Source organism: Aythya ferina (assembly GCF_964211825.1).
Source record: "Aythya ferina genome assembly, chromosome: 2".
In the NCBI taxonomy this organism is placed as follows: domain Eukaryota; kingdom Metazoa; phylum Chordata; class Aves; order Anseriformes; family Anatidae; genus Aythya; species Aythya ferina.
The window spans coordinates 87629710-87649103 of record NC_140297.1 but is presented as its reverse complement, the minus strand read 5'-3'; the positions used below and the strand labels follow the sequence as shown (position 1 = coordinate 87649103).

Sequence of the window (19394 nt, the reverse complement as noted above, 5' to 3'; positions counted from 1 at the left end):
TAAATGAAACTATCATGGAGTGCTCTGGAATATATTTCCTTTTCTCCCATAGCATATAAGGATAAACAATTGCAGAGGTACTGGTTATCCCTGTCTGAAGAATTTCTGAAAATAACTGTTTTGGTTGTTTGGTTGCTTATTTTCTTGGTTAAACAAAACTAGCCAATTTAAGAGAATGCACCTGGTCTGGAAAGCTGTAATGCCATTAAATGCCTTATGTCTCGACACAGTGTACGACAAATTGGCATGAATTTCTTGTCCCATACTTGGGTGTATTTCATGCCCATCTGCTTATTTTCTTTGATGTTCCCAGTAATAACTGACAGTCACTTGGGTCTCTTAGCTATCATCTGCACAAATAAAACCTGACATTGCTTTCATAAAATAATGTCAATAGTATATCAAATTCTCCAACATATTCCCTGCACAGCTGCACCAAATGACAGAAACAAAAACTGCTTTCAAACATAATTTATAAAATCATAAAAGGAGGGAACTGTTCTCCCTTTTAAAAGCAAAGCTTAGCTAACTTGTAAACAAGATGACAAATCACCATCAGGTTGGTTTAGGTTTTTTTTCCAGGACAGACAAGGTCACTGTGATTTTTTTTTTTCTCATCTAGCACCTCCTTACCTGAAGCAACAATATAAACACAAGAATAATCAGTAAAAGACTCATCATTATAAAGAAAAATAAGTTATGTCTCTCCCAAATTAAGGAAAGAAAAAAAAATGCAGAAGATGAGAGATCCTAGTGCTTTACAAACACAATAGGTTCTATTCTCTCCTATATTTTAGGTAAACCACCAGAAATATGAAAAAAAATCAAAGTTTTTTGAAAGTAATATGTGCATATTTGTTTTAGAACATATATGTAGTTGTGTAGGCACATAGTTTTGTAAAAAATTATGCAGTCATTGGGCAGGCACTCTTTCCTTTCAATGAATGATTGCTGAATAGCTATTTAGCATTGTCCTGCATGTGTACCGTATGCTACATCTTAAATTTTATTTATTTAATAGAAAACTGCACTGCAATTTACTTTACGATGCAGCAGTTTCTTAAAGGACAGGAAAGGTTATAGGAAAATGGAAGAATGTAGAATAATTGCTATATGTGGTCCCCTCACAGGCTCACAAAGCTAGCTAGGGGCTGAGGGCCTAGGTGTGTTGGCCTCTCCTAAGGATGTGAACATGGCACCCACCTCTCTGGTACCTCCCAGAACTTCCCCGATGTGCAGCAGTCCTGAACTGCCTCTGTTTGCCTCTCAGTATGATTTGGCTCATTGCAGTGAGACCCTGATCTTATTCTGAGTCTCCATACACCATTGTAATGTAAATAATTAATAGGAGCAATAATAAACGACTTGCTTTCTGCTACTCATGACAAAGATACGATCTGAATTCAGATGAAAAAAAAATAAAAAATAAATGACAGCACAAAGTTCTGAGCCTTATAGAGTAAGACAGATCTTGCCTTTGATTTGTAAGACATAATACTTGCACTGCAATGTACCAAACTTCTAAATTCAACTGTTAGGTAGCATTTACCATGAATAATGTAGGACTATACAAAGAACTTTTGTTTGTAGAAGTGTCTTGCAATGTTAAGATTTACCAACAATTTGGCATTGTGAACACGAGAGAATTTAGTTAGCAGCCATGACGAACTGTTTCTGTATGGACTGACAATTAGCAGAGGCAGGGATGGACTGAGAAGGAGCGGCGGGGACAAAGCATCAGGGACTGACCGCAGCCCTCAGTCCCCTGTTTCCCTGCGCTGCTCAGGAGGAGGAGGTGGAAGAGGGCAGATGGGGAGAAGACGTTTTTGGTTTCTTTCCTTTGTTTCTCACGTGTCTAGCTTGTTGGTAGTAGGCAATAACTCTTACTATCTCCCTATGCTGAGTCTGCTTTGCCCGTCACGATAATTGTTGAGCGATCTCCCCGTCCTTATCTCAGCCCTTGAGCCCTTTGCATCATATTTTCTCCCCCTTTTTCTTTGAGGAGGGGGATTGAGAGAGCGGCCGTGGTGGAAACTCGGCTGCCCACCCGATTCAGACCACCGCAGTTGCAAAGGACTGGAAAAGTTTTCCGAAGAAACAAGATGGATAGTTTTCCGAAGAAACAAGAAATGCATCGTTTCCTTATTAAGGCTTCCTGGATAATTGGGGTTATTTCATATTCCGAGCTCAGAGGAAGAGAATTGTTGATTTCCCCTTCTTTTTTCTTACATGGAAATGAAAGGTGAACTGCTCTACAAGTATGAGCAACGTATCAGAATCAAGCTCTTTTTGTCTGTAATCCTTTCTCAAGAAAAGATTTATCACACACCTTCCACAGATGTAGGGGAGCAGGGAATAATTTTTGAACTACTCTAATTAAAGTCAGTTTGGGCATAGTGGTACTTCTCTAGCTGTTTCTGAGACATACGCATTAGCAACAGAGAGTGTTGTGCTGTCATTGCGAGGCGCCTGTGGTGATGACTTCAGAAACAGAACTGAATTATGTCACCACAGCACTTTGGGAACAGCTGCCTCTGTGCACGTTTAGCTGGGAGGGACAGAGAAGGGTGCTGGATGTGATGAAACCACATGAGGATTTGTGGATCTCACCTTGAGGGGCACAGAGAGGGCCCATGCCCTTCTGTAAGTGTTTTGATGCTTGGCTGGGGAAAACAATGTGGTTTTGTTGTGAATGCTTCATTTTAGTATTCTGTAGTTTGTGTCAAGTCCTTACAGAAGCATCAAGTTTGGTACTTTGCTCAATGATGTAGCTGCACAGAGTGAGAACAGACCCAATGTACGGGTGAGGGCCTCTGCACGTTCTCTTCTCCCTACAGACAATCAACAAATAAGGGTAGACAGAGAAGAGTGTGCTGTGGTCCTCCCATAGACCGCAAGTACTAAAGCATAAACAAGAGGCTTAAGAGTCCCCCTGTCACGTTAAAATTCAGGACAGCAATGGACTTCATCACATGGGCTGGCCTGTCGAGTAGTGTCTCAGGCTGTGGTGTATGAAGATGCACTCCATCTGCTTTCAGGGTAGCAATTGCAGTGGGCAAGCTGCCTGACCTTAACATTTTTCATTCCATTTTTCACCTGAGTTTTGCTGGTTTCCCACGATTCACTCTTGGTCTACAAAAAAAGAAGAAAAAAAAAGATTTTTTTTTTTAAAAAGGGAATTTGGATCAAAATAAAAGGATTTCCTTTCCATTAATTACATGTTCTTAACTTGACAGATTTGATTATTGACTTAGAAGGCAAATATCTGGCCAGACTGCAGGACTTATGCTCGCAGCGTGGGACAGCTCTCGTAAGGGTGATTCAGGGTAGCTTCTGGAAAACAAGACGTCAGATCTCCAAAACAGCTTTCTTTGTGCTAATGTAGGAAGGGCGAGTAAGAGTAAAGGTAAGAGTCCAGATACCGTAAGAAGCGGAAAGTGTGAAGGAAACTTCCTTCTGGCTGATACGGCTCCATATCTAGTTGTCAACTATGAAGAGAGCAGTTCTAAGTTTCTTGGGGAGAGGAAAACAAAGAGACTGGGAGATTGTACAAAGAAAAAAATGGGATTAGCTATTTCAGGAAATCATAGTAACTGGAAATAGAGATTGGAAGAGTGCTTTAAGCCAAGACAGAAACTTTTTAAAACTAAAACCTAGGAGTTGGATGAACCAAGAAATGAATACATTTTGATTATGCAGTTGTGTCCGGTGTTATCTTGGGAAATATGGTTTCCACATAAAATGTATCTGGGGCTTGAAGTTTTCCTAACGCCCTTCTCTGTGTATTCCCTACTGTTTGGTAAGCACTGAGGTCACACTGCAGACAGCAGCACATCCTCTCCCCGCTACTTAGCTGTCTGGTTTCACAACATGTCTAGCAACAGAATGGCTTGGACACAACTGCGCCTATGACCGAGTTCATTCAAGCTGGTGGACAAGGTAAAAGCTCTGGACAAGCGAAGGGGAGGGAGGGATGGACATACAATATGATCACTTTAATCTCATTTCTCTAAGAACCCTTGCTGAGAAAACAAAACAAAACAGAACGGAACAGAACAAATGAAGCAAGCAGCCAGCTTGCTGGAGACATTGTCTGGGAAACAGTGAAAACACTTGCAGACAAAAACATACCAAAAGACTAACTAACTCTTTGAGCTTAATTCTACTCCAACAGCATAACCTCAAACTCCTGTTTCTGTTCATAACAGGCTGGTACAGTAACATGACGCATTTGATGACTTTGCAGCATAGATGTCAGGAATGCAGCTTGGGATCACCTCCTTCGACTTAGAGTTCAGTTTGAAGGGATGAGCAAGTAATTTTCCCTGGGTTGACGGAAATCTAAAGTCTGTTTTCTAACACTCTTACAGACACTTCTCTGTCCATCGGCCTGTCCTGCCAGCTCTGGTGTGAGTGTGAAGTTGTGGCAAGAGGGGTTTCCCGTTCCTATTTCACCTGGTGGACACCAGCTTTCCTAGGAAATTGCTGATGTTGCTGAGCAGGCAGCAGTATCAAAGCCCTAGATTCTGAAAGAAGCAAAGCAAGCTAGAGGAAAACTGTATGTCCTGGTAATTTTCTTTCTTTTTATTTTTTCATTCTTCACTTGTAAGAAAATCTAAGTCTTTAAACCACTTGTTTGAAAACACAGCTTTATGGAAATGCTCACGGGTGTGCTCCTTCACCTTGTTTGGAACCTGCTTAACCTCGCTTCAGCTATAGGACGCCTATGCTCAAATTTATGCTTCCCATGATAAAGCGGCGTTCTTTCGGTATTCTTTTCTGTGATGGTTACAGGTGAGGTTGAAAAGAGTTGTCAGTTCGATTCTTTGTTTCCTTTGCAGTATCCAAAACTCCGTATTACAGCGGATCTTCTCCTCTGATCTGAAAAGCTTCACAGGCCAAAAGAGAATTGAGATGAAGAAGGAAATAGAGAATGCTGACCAGTATTTCCAATTACCACGCGTAAGTTTTGTGAAAGAATCCTGTGCATTTCTGTAGTGGTAGAAAGTTAATAAAGTCATGATCGTGCACTTGAAGGCAAGCAATGCTATAAAAACGAAGAATGCAAGGCCCTGGTTAAGGACAATCTTCAGGCTGCTTCTCGATCAACAGCTCATTTGGTTCTTCCACAACCTCCTCTCCGCTTGCTTAGAAGTTGTGAAGGTCGGAAGCACACTCCGTGTTTTTCATCCCCTCTGTGTATCTTCTCCCTGACAGCAACTTCTGTCTTGGCTCTTCACATCAAGCCAGAGCAGTTTCTTTGCCTCCGGAACCTGCAGGCTGTCCTCTCGTGTGTACCTGTGGTGGACTGAGGGTAATGCTTGTAACGCACACAGATGCTGTATTCACTAGGACTTTTAGAAAAGAGAGCAAGAAGCTAACCTGCGCAGCAGTTTCTTAGGTTTCTGCATATCTATCTATCTATCTCTCTGCGTATATATTTCATTACTTACTTACTTATTTAAAGATCCTTTAAATATAGTAGATACTTTAAGAAAGCTTACTTGTCCTTCTCCTTTACTTGTTTTCAACGTTTACTTTTCTAACCAATCCTTAATGTTACAACATTGGATTTATTTAGTTCTCAGTTCTTAGAAGTTCTCAAAGCACATCAGTGACTTCTATATTTCTCAATCTTTCCATCTGCATTGAGACCTCTTATCTGAATTTAGGTATTAGGTGAAGAAGAACACTGAAACCAGCTGAAGCCGTATCAGCATAGATGCTTCTATGCTAGGAAGTAATTCAGAGTGCTTCCATGGTGTACTTTAGACAGTTTTACTCTGGTCCTCTGGACTCAGCATCCCCAAGGGATATTTCAAAGCTCTCTGAAGGACCCGTCATTATCTCTGACACTGCAGTCTCCATTAGGAAGGGGTAAATATTCCTTGCCCTTGTGGAAAGGAACTACTCAGTTAGCTGTTTCTAACCAAAATCTCTTTGTTGTCTTCTATTGACAGACACCACCCGGCTAGCCAAGCTAAACCACTGAAAATGGAAGCAGTGGGACTACTTCAAAACCCTGCTGCTGCTTCTAAGCAGAACTGCGATGTAGGTGGGGACACAGCAAGAAGACACGTCCAGGCCACGGTGGAACTGAAAGGCACCTGTCTGAGCCACAGAACGAAGTCAGCGATTCCCAGTTGGAGACTGTTGCTCAACCAGTGACACAGCAGCTGGAGCGCTTCTGGTTGCTGCTGATGGGTTCCCGTGAATCAGCCAGGGATAGGAGCTATGAGAACAACTGAAGCGATTTGAAGTTACCTGAAAGAAGGAAGAGAGGAGAGAAGAAGACAAGAGGGGAGGGAAGGGGAGGGAATAAAGGAAGGGAGGGGACTGGAGGGGAGGGGATTGGAGGGGATTGGAGGGAAGGGCATTGGAGGGGATTGGAGGGGAGGGGAGGGGAGGGGAGGGCAGGGGAGAGGAGGGGAGGGGAGGGGAGAGGAGGGGAGGGGAGGGGAGGGGAGGGGAGGGGAGGGGAGGGGAGGGGAAGGGAGGGGAGGGGAGGGGAGGGGAGGGGAGGGGAGGGGAGGGGTAGATAGTGTAGGGGAAGATAGTGTAGGGGAGGTTAGGGGAGGCTAGGGGAGGCTAGGATAGGGTAGTGTAGCATAGCATAGCATAGCATAGCGTAGGGTAGCATAGCGTAGTGTTGCGTAGTGTAGTGTGGTAGAGGGGAGGGGAGCGTTGGAGAGTATAGGGTAGTGTAGGGGAGCGGAGTTTAGGGGAGTGTAGGGTAGGATAGCGGAGGGGAGTGTAGGGGAGCGTAGGGGAGGGGAGCATACGGTAATGTAGGGTAGTGGAGCGAAGGGGAGTGTAGGGTAGTATAGGGGAGGGGAGTGTAGCAGAGTGTAGGGACAGGGAGCATAGGGGAGGGGAGGGGAGGGGAGGGGAGGGGAGGGGAGGGGAGGGGAGGGGAGGGGAGGGGAGGGGAGGGGAGGGGAGGGGAGGGGAGGGGAGGGGAGGGGAGGGGAGGGGAGGGGAGTGCTACCATAAATAAAATTGCCAAATACATGACATTTGGGATCTGGAGCCAAATATTTGTGTTGCTGAAGGGATGCAAGACACAGACTCCTGATGGCTCTTGAACAGGAGGCGTTTATTGCCCTTTTTCACTACTACATGTCCTCTCCCCTTAGCCCCACGTGCTGTCCACGCGCCCGAATCTATCATACAGTTGGTCAGAGACCCTCAGACATGCGCCTGGAGCCAGCCAGCAATTGCCCACTGCCCAAAGGTCCTCTTTAACATTGTGGCCAATTCTTGATCTCAGCCTTGCTCAAGGTTTTGTTTCTGCCGCTTGTTTCCTCATTACCTCTAATTCAGGGACCTGTGAAACAGCGCAAAGCCACCTGAAAATTCCCTCCCCACACGTTGCCATTCATTCCACAACCTGATTTATCGCTGCCATCCGCGCATTGCACAGTGCCATGAAAGGTTTGGCGTGCACAGAGGTGGCTGAGGATTTTCAGAAATAACTTTCCTTAAGAACTGCATCAAGACTTTTGCTGGAAGGCAAAAGATCGGGTGATTGATTAACGTAGGGATGGCAGCTGAGCAAGGGAAGCATCTTCCAAACTTCCAAATATTTCCTGTATACAGAACTACAACTCCTCTGCTCTCCGGTTAGGAGTTTCTGTCACCTGCTCAGGAAGCAGAAGCAGTAAAATGGGACTTAGAGGATCCAGCTGAAGCGTCAGTGCCAGTTAGAGGAAACCATCAATTTACGGGCTTTGAAGAGAGTTTGACCGGTTTTCCAAGGAACATGTACTAGTGCTGCATATATATGTATGTAAATATCTCTACACCTGGCTTGTATCAGACATAGAGTGGCCATCAGGACTAGGGAAGCGGTTGTCCCTCTGTGCTCGGCTCTGGTGAGGCCGCACCTTGAGCACTGTGTTCAGCGAAGACCTCGAGGTGCTGGAGCGTGTCCGGAGAAGGGCTCTGAAGCTTGTTAAGGGTTTAGAGAACAAGTCTGGTGAGGAGCAGCTGATGGAGCTGGGGTTGTTCAGCCTGGAGAAAAGGAGGCTCAGGGGAGACCTTCCTGTGCTCTACAGTAAGCTTAAAGGAGGCTCCAGAGATGTGGGGATCGTTCTCTTCTCCCAAGCCCCAAGTGACAAGACAAGAACAAAAAACCTTAAGTTGTACCAGGGGAGGTTTTGGTTGGTTATTGCGAAAAATTTCTTCACCGAAAGAGTTGCTCTGGTGGGTTTACGTGGCAAGGTTTTGGTAGCAGGGGGCCATAGGGGTGGCTTCTGTGAGAAGAATCTAGAAGCTGCCCCATGTTAGATAAGGGCTCCACTGCTGGCCAGAGCCAAGCCAAGAAACTATGTCGCTTGTTCCTCTGTGAGAGCATATTTAAGAAAGGAGAAAAAAAATAAAATAAAAAAAAAGCTTCTTCACAGGGAGAAAGAGAGGAGAAGCAGCCCTGCAGCCCCCCCAGGTGAGTGCAGCAGGAGGGCAGGAGGTGCACCAAGCAGGCAGCAGCAGTTCCCCTGCGGGCTGTGCAGGGAGAGGCCCCCGGTGGAGCAGGCTGTCCCCCTGCAGCCCATGGGTCCCCCATGGAGCAGATCTCCACGCTGCAGCCCCCCCGTGGGTGGAGGAGCCCCCGGTGGAGCAGGTGGATGTGGCCTGGAGGAGGCTGAGGCCCATGGAGAGCCCCCGCAGGAGCAGGGGGTCTGGGGGGAGCTGCCGCCCAGCCGTGGGGGACCCATGCTGGAGCAGTTTGCTCCTGGGGGATGGATGGATGGACCCCGTGGGACGGAGCCGTGTGGGCGCAGTGCGTGAGGTGCTGCTGCCTGTGGGAAGCCCATGCAGTGTCAGCTCGGTTAGGACGGCACCCTGTGGGAGGGACCCCACATTGAGCGGGGACAGAGAGTGAACGTGAGGGAGCAGTGGAGATGAACTGTCAGGGACTGACCACAGTCCCCATTGCCTGTTACCCTGCACTGTTCAAGGAGAGGAATTGGAAAAGGGTGGAGGGGGGGGGGGGGCAGGGAATGTGCTTCAGGCCATATCATTAGTGCAATCCTCTCTTTCTCTATTCCATTAAAACATATGTTATCAATCTTAACAATTTTTTTTTTTTTTTTTTTTTTTTCCCTGTTTCAGCTGCTTTTTGCTATGAAAACAACCCTGAACTCCGATAAGACAATTTAGGCTTAAGTAGTAAGTAGACCTTTTTGAGCTATTTCTTCTTCAACTACTTAATGTAACTCAGTGTTTTAGGTTATCTAGTGGACCAGATATCTTATACTCATTATTTCCTTTGTGAAAACAGGCAGCCAACCTAAAATGTGCATGATTCTCCCTGTTCTTATCTCAAACCTTGAGTCTTTTCCATCCTACTTTCCATCCTATTTTTTCCATCCTTTTTTGTTTGAGGAGGGGGAGTAAGAGAGTGATTGTGGTGGAGTTCAGCTGTGTAGCTGGGTAAAACTACCGTAATTCCTCAGCTAGGAACTGTGACACCAATATATAATACCTTCCCTCCCACCAAGGGCTTAAGTAATTTTGCATCAATTTTTAGCTGGTGACATATTTTCCCATTATCTAGTGAGTTCTGGGCATCAGTCTCTGCTTTCTTCCTCTTCTCATGAAGAAAAACAGCTGTTAATACAGCCACATAATTAATTTAGAACATACCAAAGAAGCTGGAGACTATACCTTTGACTTAAGGAAGCAAAAATATATTTCTATAAAAAGTTCAAAAAGCAGTTTGGGCTTTAAAATCTTTGTTTCTGAGGTGTAACCCTTCTGGTTACAATCGGATGGTCTATATGGCAGTTAAATATACAACACTGATGTTGCTACACAGTGGATAAGTTGCACAAATATTTCTTCATCTCTATAGGTCTTTACTGGCTTCAGTATCCTAACAAGCCAGCATATGGCATCAATGAGATAATAATACCTTAGTAACGTAAAGGATGGTAAGGGAGGGTCTTCTGGACAGTAGGGTCATTGTGCTTGGAGATACCTAAGGATAGGACAGACAAGTTTCTGTCACACATGGCATGAAATATTAATAGCAGATCCTGCCTACAAGCAGAGAATGAAGACTGAATGACCCTTCTGTCTGACTTGTAAGACTTTGTTGCTAAGGTGGTACAATCTATGGTATTTAATTTACAACATTTTCTTTAGGCTTTTGATAATAACTACCAATGGAACCTTCTAAATGATATTTGTTATGTCTTTCTTCCTTAAGAAAGCAATAGTAGCTGTCATTAATGCAAGGAGAATCAGAAGGAAAAACTGAAAAGTTATGCTAGGGGAACCGTCATTACACATAAGATGGTTCATGAAAGTAAGACAAAGTTTAGAGATCAGAAAAAGAAACATCAGAGTACAACAGATTCACAGGTTAGGTAGCAACCGGTGTGCATTTAATTAATACCTACCTGCTGAAATTGGCCATAGGTAGATGAATTAAAGTCCATCGCACTAAAATTGTTCATTTAGCTTTCAATATCCTTTTCTACAATCATTCTGCCAATGCCTTTGAGTTGTGATGGTTCCTGTCACAATTGCGCCTTTGCTACATGAGATCTCCAGCTAGTCTTAAAAGGATTTTTGGAATAATTGCTAATTTAATGCATCTCATCATTATTATTTCTTTCATTGTAAGGTCTAGCATAAAAGTCACATACAGAGCTGCTTTATTGGTTTTTATTTGATTTTTTTTTTCCTTTTCATTCCATTTTGTTCTCAAAAGTGGCCTGATAATGTAAAAAGCTAAATGACACAGGCAGACCCTCAGCATTAAAATTCCTTCTAGGCATCCCATTGCATTCTACAGAATGTGACTTAGCCAGTTACAGACCTAGCTATAAGCAAATCATTATAAATCATATAGTATCTATTGAAGCTGCATGGTTGTAAAACAGCACCTAAGGTAGATTATTTACATATGTGCATATATATATTTATATACGCATATATATATATGACACTTGGCTAGTCCCCCTATAGAATCAGAAGAAAAAGAGAAAAATAATAGGGATCCAAGGCACCTTAGTCAGGCAATAAGAATATCCTCTGTACATTTATCAAACAATTAATGATCTGTATCCCCTTGTAAAACAATTAAGTATCCAGGATGAGTTGTAGCACAATTGTCCATCCCATACTCATATTTAGGTTTAACCTGATCCATTACCTCACTAAAGATTATGTAGGCGTTCTGGAATGCTTCATTTCACTTCATACTTGTAGGCTATCATTCCTGCATCCTTTTCTTTTTCTCTTTTCTTTTCTCCTTCTTTATTACAATCAACTCCTGGAGCCTAAGCATCAAGTACTAACTGCCTGAGATCGAGCTTTTCAAAATACTGCATAAATACGTATGCCTAGGCTTAAAATACTTCATGTATTGAAGTATTGAATGAAAGTTACTTCATGAATGCCATTGGTATAACAAAGACCGTTACTTATCTTGAACTCTAATTTTAGTATACCTGTGGAATATTTGCTGGAGGTGACTTAGTGAGACTAAAGGTATGTCCACATCTTAGGGTACAGCGTTGAGGAAAGAGATGCAGATATGCAAGTAATCTCTTCCGTCATAATCCCCTTAGCAACATAACCTGCAACCTTAGATATTGACACCACCAGAGGAGCTTGGTGTGCTGATTCTAAGAGAAATAGCATTGAGTGTGGAGCAAAGTGAAGACACCACAGCCAGGCTCTGTGATACCACCACAGGAATGGGGAACCTGATGGTTCTGTAATGGAGAACCTATGGAACTGATAGACTGCATGGCCAACCCTGAGCCATACTGATAACAAAATCATGTCCTCTGGGTGAACTTTGCTCATTATAATTTCATTATAATGCCAAAACACATCTCCATCCCAAAGGGTACCTGTCTCCAACGTGCGACCACCCCTCTCTGAGCACGGCACTCTGAATTTCTCTAAGCCTATACCTATAAAGCAAAAGCAAGAAAAAATTATACCAATTAAAATGAAGTATGTATGACTAGAGTAACTGAAGCTCCACCTGAACATAAGAAAATAGTATAAAAATGTCTCATGAGTGGAAAAATGTTTGGGAAGATACCATTGCAGTCAAGTCGGGAGGACGTTGCTGACTTCTGGGATCAGTCGACAGGGTGAACCTCTCTTCTCTCCCACAGGGATGCCTGTTGGGTAAGATCTGAGCCCTCAGATACTGAGTGCTTCACCAGGAAACCTAACGTTCTCAACAGAGCTGTTTCATAAGTTAACTTATATGTAGTGGGTTGTGCTAGTCATATTCTTGGTATTTGCATGTGCTTTGCAGACAGTGTGTTTATTGCTGGCAATACAAAAGAACCTGCACTCCTGTTGCTTCAATAAACTACACCAGTCATTGATCTACTAGACTGAAGCTGTATCGTGCTTTTTTTGCATCCGTGATCATGGCAACTCGATTGACAGCAGCAGTAGGGGCTGGGGATGTCCTCCTCTGTGCCACTGGCCAGATGGGCTCTCTGCACCCTGTGGAACTGCAGAGTGATGTGCCAGCATGCTGGGATACAGGCTGTCATCCCTGATTGCTCTTTCATACGATCTCTGTCTCATTCAGTGCCTGATACAGAGAGAGTTCTTTGCACCTTCCCCCCCCCCCCCCCCCCCATATTATTCTGTATGTAGCTCCAGCCTTAGTTCAAGCTTTTCCCTGGAGACAGAAACAATTGTTTATTAGACTTTTCAGACTATGGCATTCAGCACTACACCGTATGCTAACAGCAGCTTTGAGGCAATCCTTAGGAATAAACATGTGTACAGCTTTTGTGCATTGTTCAACTCCACACCGTGCATTAAATCCCACTGTGATACAGTCCTTTAGAATAAATGTGTATATTATCTTATATAAATAGATAATATAGACATGTAGATTTTTCGATGAATGAGCTGTGCCTTCCACAGGCTGGTGAGACTGCTATATACCAGCTATGCAGAGGAAGAGAGGTGTCCTCCAGCTCTACACCCTGCACAGCAAGCCTCCCATTTGTCCCCACTATTTTTGAGGAGGCAAGTACATCCCTTTCACCTCCTCACCCTCTCACCTGGGCACTATGCTATTTAGTCCCTTAGAAGACCAGACCTTCTATATAACAGACAGAAATAAAAGAACTCCTTTCTTGTCTTTCCTCAAACATCAAAGAAAAAATAGAGGAAAAGGGAATCTTAATGTAGGAACCAATCCATCCAATTCCTTGCAGTTACAGTTAAGGGTTTTATGTGTATCCTAGTGACTTGATCATATAACACAAGCCTAAAAGCATTTTTCTTAACTGCCACAGTTCAATTTCATTACATACCAGTACTCAGAAATCTCTAGGTAATTTTCTTACTAGAAAGCTGAAAAGTCTTCAATCATTATCCCATATTGCAGCATGCAACTTTACAATTCTAAAGCTATAACTTTAAAATATTGGCCTACGGGTCTCTGTCACTAACACTTGTAAGTCCTGCTGAAAACTCCGAAAGGAACAACACTTTCATGAGTAAAAAACATGTTAACAAAAGGCTGTATTTTTGTAATACTTTTTAACCAGTTTAGGAGTTGATTGATGTTGGAATAACTGTGCACCATAGCATATCTCTTGCCTTTGGCGGTTGGAGAGAGAGAGACAGGTTCAGAGCTGGAATTTCTGCATCAAAGAGTGGAATCTCAAAAGATTTGGTTATGCTTGGATAATGATCATCTTAACAATTCAGTAGCTACTGTACTTCAGGCATGGCCATGCAGCCGGATTCCGTTATTCTACCCTGTGCTATCACTTCTTCAGAAAGTGAGTTGAAAGAACTGCTTCCCTCCCCTTTACAGAGTTCCAGTGTTTTTTTTCTTTGTTTTGTTTTTTTTTTTTCTTTGTTTGCTTTATTATTATTATTTTATTTTATTTTTTTGGAGAGTGGCTGGTGGAAAAACAACAAACTTATTGGTAATCTATGGATTTTCAGCTAAACATTGGTGAACTATATTTCCCTAAACAGTTATGTAAGAATTTGCTGCAAGTAAACTGCATGTCTGCACATCAGAAAATAAATAAGCCCTGAGTTAACACTTTCTTGTGAAAATCAAAGTAAGCATTTTTACAATGCAGCTATCATTGTCTTTCTTCTGTTTGGTAAGACAAGATTACTTTAAGGACCTCATCTTGGGAAGAAACAGTTCTTACAAAAGTCTGTTCATATCTATTTCAGAAAGTCATTTTTTCAGCTAGGGTTACTCTAACGGACATTTAAAAAGTTTTGGTCTATTGTTAAACATGAGTTCTATGAAATTACACCAATTGTACACCAGTGCTATTGCCATGTTGTTAAAACAATTTAGCTTTGCAAGTATCTTGGATCATGTACAGAGACAACCAGAGTGTCCAGTCTGTATGCATGCCAACATAGAAAGCCACCATATTTACATTTTCTAGTCATTGATTAACAGAAAATTATAATTTTTTTTCAAAACAAATTACACAAAAGTATATGAACATCTCTAGATCAAGGATAAAATACCATATATCTTATACATGTGCAATACACATAGTAAAGTTCATGTATTACACATGATCTATGTAGCACATATGACTTATAGCATGACTGGGTATTCCTCTCCTTACCACTATTCAGGAAATAGATTGGAGGATATTGCAAACATCTTTCTGGCCCACACATTTCTTTTCATGATCACTGTCTGCTATTGTGAGCTTCTGTATGAGGGAAGAAATGAGAGGAAGAACTGCGTGCTTCAGTGGTCTCATCCCAGGAAGAATCTGGCTCTTGCCTGAAATTCAGGAATTTGAGAGCATTCTCTGCTGAGAGAGTTAGGACATACGTCCTACCTCTGGTTCAGCCTTTAAATGAAGAAAAAGCTTCTGCTTAATCTCAGGCTTGTCAGAACTTCTGATTGTATTACTTAAAAAGATATCAAGGTAATTTCCTGACTGGGGGGGCTATGTAAGGTTTAATTGTGTTTTGATCTCATCCACAAATTTAAATGTTCACCTTAGTTTGAAATTGGGGTGAAAGATGAAGAGAATTTTTCTAATTAGCCAGTGTAAATTCCGAAAAGTCTTTCCTGGGGATATTTCCCAAGAAACTTGTAACTTGTTCAAGTATAATTATGTCCAGACCATTTGGAATTTTAAACACACACACACACACACACAAAAAAAAAAAAAAAAAAAAAAAAAAGGAAGATGACCTGCTGTTTTTTTGTTGTTCTTTGGATAATTGTAAGAACAGATCTGCGAGTGATGAGGTTCATGACTGTTGGGTTGTTAGTGAATATATAGCAATGGAAAATAACAGAATGAAAAAAATCATTTGCATATAACATCAAATAGATCAAGGGTTGGGAAACTTTTGCAGAACCCAAAGACCTTTCAGATAAGGATAAAAATGTGCAATGTGATTGAACCAAAAGCTAAATACTGTTATAGATCCTCTGCCTAGAGTTATTAGACCTAATGAGCCAAAAATGCTAATAGGTCAAGGTCTAGTTTGGTCTAAAAGCCCAAAGCAATTTACTAAATGAAACAACTAACACCTGTAGACTTACAGTACAGTTGAGGATGTATCTGGCAAAAAATTTCAGTTGAAAGCCAACGTATAAGGCAACCCACAAAAAAGCTGAACTAAGAGAAAATGACAGTTAGCATCTGATAGATGCAGAACATTTTGAAGGACAAAAAAAAAATCTACTTCAAAAGAAGGTCATCGGCATTCAGAAAGTGAGTAACAGGTTTTCTGCCCTGATTGTTCTGTGGGCTGTTGATGAGGTGAGACTTGTTCCTGGGTTTCAGATGACAAGATACTATGGAACAAGTCTCTCTAATCTTACAGTTTTAAATTCGTATCTGAACTTCTCACCACTATTCTCAAGACGTTCTTGTCTTGTCCCCTGTGCATCTTCAAAAGACAGGAATGAAAACCCACTTGTTCAGTCAACCTCCACAAAATTCTCCATGCCCTACGAAGCTTTCTCCGTCATATGTCCAGAAGGCCATGTCTGTGCACATTGTAAAAGGATAACTGGTAAGACTGAAAGATAATTCCATTCTCTCTTTCATTTTTTTTTTCTTTCAGCCAAAGCTTCAAAGTAGCACAGGTTATTGCAGACTGTGTCCACAGGGACTTCTGCAGCTTTCCCTCCCCTACAGGAACACCAGTAGCCCTGATGCTCCATCCTGTAAAATAGTTCCTTGAGCTAGTTACTAAGGTAAATCAAGAACAAGAGAAGGACCACAGAGAGAATTTCTATTCAGTAATCATTGATATTCTACTCCTTACATAACAAAACACAGGGTTTAGTCCCTATTTATGTGTACAGCTGCATTTTATTTCAAGACAAGAAAGAATAGTTTGATTCAGTTTCTTATTTTCCTATTTCTCAATTGGCAATAATTCAAGGAACTATCCTATTTGTTTTTTAACATGCACAATGTATATTTCTTTAGCTCTTTTTTTTTTTTTTTTTTTTTTTGATATACTCTTCAAATATAGTCCCAAAGAAGGCATATCACTTAAGTGAAGATAATTTAGGCCACTTGAATTAGGTCAGTGAGTTTTACGACAGCTTGAACTTTTGCAGCTATTGTTCATCTCTGCTTCTTCCCCCATTCATCACAACTAGCAAGGAAAGGATTATTAGAGAATTACATGGTTGCATGTAGTCAGATTTAATTTAAAACTTCCCTTATTACCTTTAACAGGAACTGAATTATATCTTACAATCACTAGTATATTTTTATATAATCGTACCACTGTTTCACATGCATACTGCATTCCATCCCTGTATTTTTTTATTATAACTATTTTTGGGGGGAACACAACAACACAAATATAGTTAAATTAAAATTTATGTACTACCATCATCTAATTCTTACAGACATTAAAAGCAGGAGTATAAAACAAATAAACAAACTATAACACCATGTGTCGTGTCCGTCCCCCCCCCCTCCCCAACCCCCCCAACCTTTAAATTATATTTTAACATCCCTGCTCTGGTCAGATATGAAAATTCAAAATTTGTCAATGAATGCCAAACTAGGGGTAGAATATCTCCTTTATCAAACCTTATGCAGGTGACAAAACAACACACAGCTCTTCAGAATCCACTAGTATTCTTAGATAGATAGATAGATAGATAGATAGAATCTTCATACAGTCAACAGCAACACATAGAGATGTCAAGAGGGAAAGTCTTCCTTTCATGTATTTCTTGAAAGGCATCTTACAGTCATCAATGCCTGAAAACTACAAATGCCAGTTATTAGCTTTCAACTGACATTATTTTAACAGGTAAGGTTATTCTGTTCCTACGGGGTTAACAACAGCAGGTGAAAATTGGTTAGTGAAAGAACATCCTGTCTCTGATCCCTGCAAGCAAACCCTAAGGGAAAAAAAAAAAAAAAAAAAAAAAAAGTGACACCAAAAACGTGGCACTAAATGCACTGAGAATGACATTTTTTCCTCAAACACGTCTACTGCTGCTCTAATATTGCTATGCTGAAAAAATAAAGTTTATTAAGGAAAATATATTAAACATTTATTTGTTTTTATTTAATAAAGCTATTGCTATTTCTTTGTCACCTGTCAGCATAGGGAACTGCCTATGGCAGTTCTGCATTGCAGTCAGTTTCTGCCTTGTTTTCTATTCCAGGAAGCCAAAGTAGGACATAAAATAATATTAATAAAAAAAATCTATCAAGACTATCAAGAAATAATTTCAGTACTCCTAAGGTAATTCTCCTCTGTGGAAAAACAAAATGTGTTCCAATTAACACTGCACTTCTTTGAAAGGAACTTCATGCCTGGTGTTAGCAGGCATGCAGAAAAGGTCAACAGAAACCTCTGATCCAGCAAAATCAAAGGGACTGCAATTTGAAATGAATTAGGCCATGTAAAGACGAAAAAACATAGGCTACCAGAGTCATAGTCCTCACCTCTAGTTTTGTTTTTGTCCATAGAGAAATTACTTCATTGATTGTTTCTTTTTCTCCACTGATTCTGTTGCATGGTACTACTGTCACTTGCATAAAGGGGGAAAAAATCATAGCTTATATTTTGTCACAACATACAGTAATCAGATGGCCTAAGAATAATGACAAGTACTTATTTCAGCAGGTCTGAAAGAACAGTCTGGAGGACCCAATAAGGCCTGAAGCAAGGGATCTTCTAAAAGCAGCCACGAGAAATACTAACCAAAGGCTTAAACAGAATTTTTGTGATCTGAATATATCGCAATAGATCACAACGTTTGCAAAGCTGACTTTGGCTCTTCTGTGCTTTTCTTAGACTCATGCATCTGTGAATATTTAAAAGATGGTTTAAGTAGAAGTTTGAGAGTTTGAATTTGTCTTAAATATTTTGTTGATCAGTAAGTTTTAATATATGAGCAGTGGCAATGTTGAATTTTGCATGATATCATTTCTGTAACTCGAAGATAGACAGGACTTATTTGAAGTTGAAAAGACTGTTATTTCATTTGGGGAAAGATAAATACCCAAGAAAACGCTGAGCTATCAAAACAATTCTGAGATACAAATTACATCCTGAGCTAATCATTCGCATTCACTGCCAAAAGCATCTTCCTTCCTTGCTTACAGTATTAGAAGTAGCAGCTGCTGTTGAAATCTCCCCTGGAGATTGTTAGGATCTGCACAAGAGAAGCTGTGTGCTGGAGGCCAATTTTGATAAATAACAACTGTAACTTTATTGTACATAGATAACGATGCAGAAGGGTGGTAACTACCTTCAGACATGTCAGCTGATGGTGGTCTTTTTAATAATGATTTATCTAGCCACCCATCTAGACAAACCATTTTACAAAGTGTTTTTGCAGCAACAGGAGACTCCATTTCCCTGCTCCCATACGTTAGTACATAAGGCATTCACTGCAAGACATAAGGTATTAACTGTAAGAAATTACCCTTACAGTGCTCCTCTTGCTGAGGTTGCATTTCCTTCTAGATGACTTTAGAGACCTAGTTTAGTTCCCAAAGTCAATGAAGAACTCTTTTAATTTGGGTCCATTCATGTGACTGTTTATGAACACACTTTTTTTTTTTTTTTTCCCCCAGGCCACAAACATTGCAGAAGTAGGTTCACGTGAGGAACCCTCTGATAGGCAGAATTCCACAATATACAGTATAAACCTTGTACTGCAGGGGTTGAAGCAATGTTTTTTATTGCTGTAAGATTTTTCATCCAATCTTCAATGACAGTTACAAGGGAACTTCATTTTAGACACCTTAATAGTCAGGAAAAAAGGAAATGAGGTTTCCATTCAAATAATGTTGCTTCATGGTATGTTAGTTTACCACCTAAAACAGGCACTTGAACAATTGTTTTGCAAAATACAGTTCATGTTAACTTTGGTGTAATTAAGGTTAGAGCTAATT

General features: G+C 41.2%; 1 long non-coding RNA gene across 1 annotated transcript; it reads left to right on the top strand.

The window, feature by feature from the left end:
• Nucleotides 1-8269: 8269 nt before the first annotated feature.
• On the top strand, nt 8270-18741 carry LOC311432082. Its single transcript, XR_014689811.1, has 4 exons — nt 8270-8443; nt 9112-9168; nt 15910-16026; nt 18118-18741. It is a non-coding gene; the product is annotated as an uncharacterized lncRNA (long non-coding RNA).
• The last annotated feature ends 653 nt before the right edge of the window (nt 18742-19394 follow it).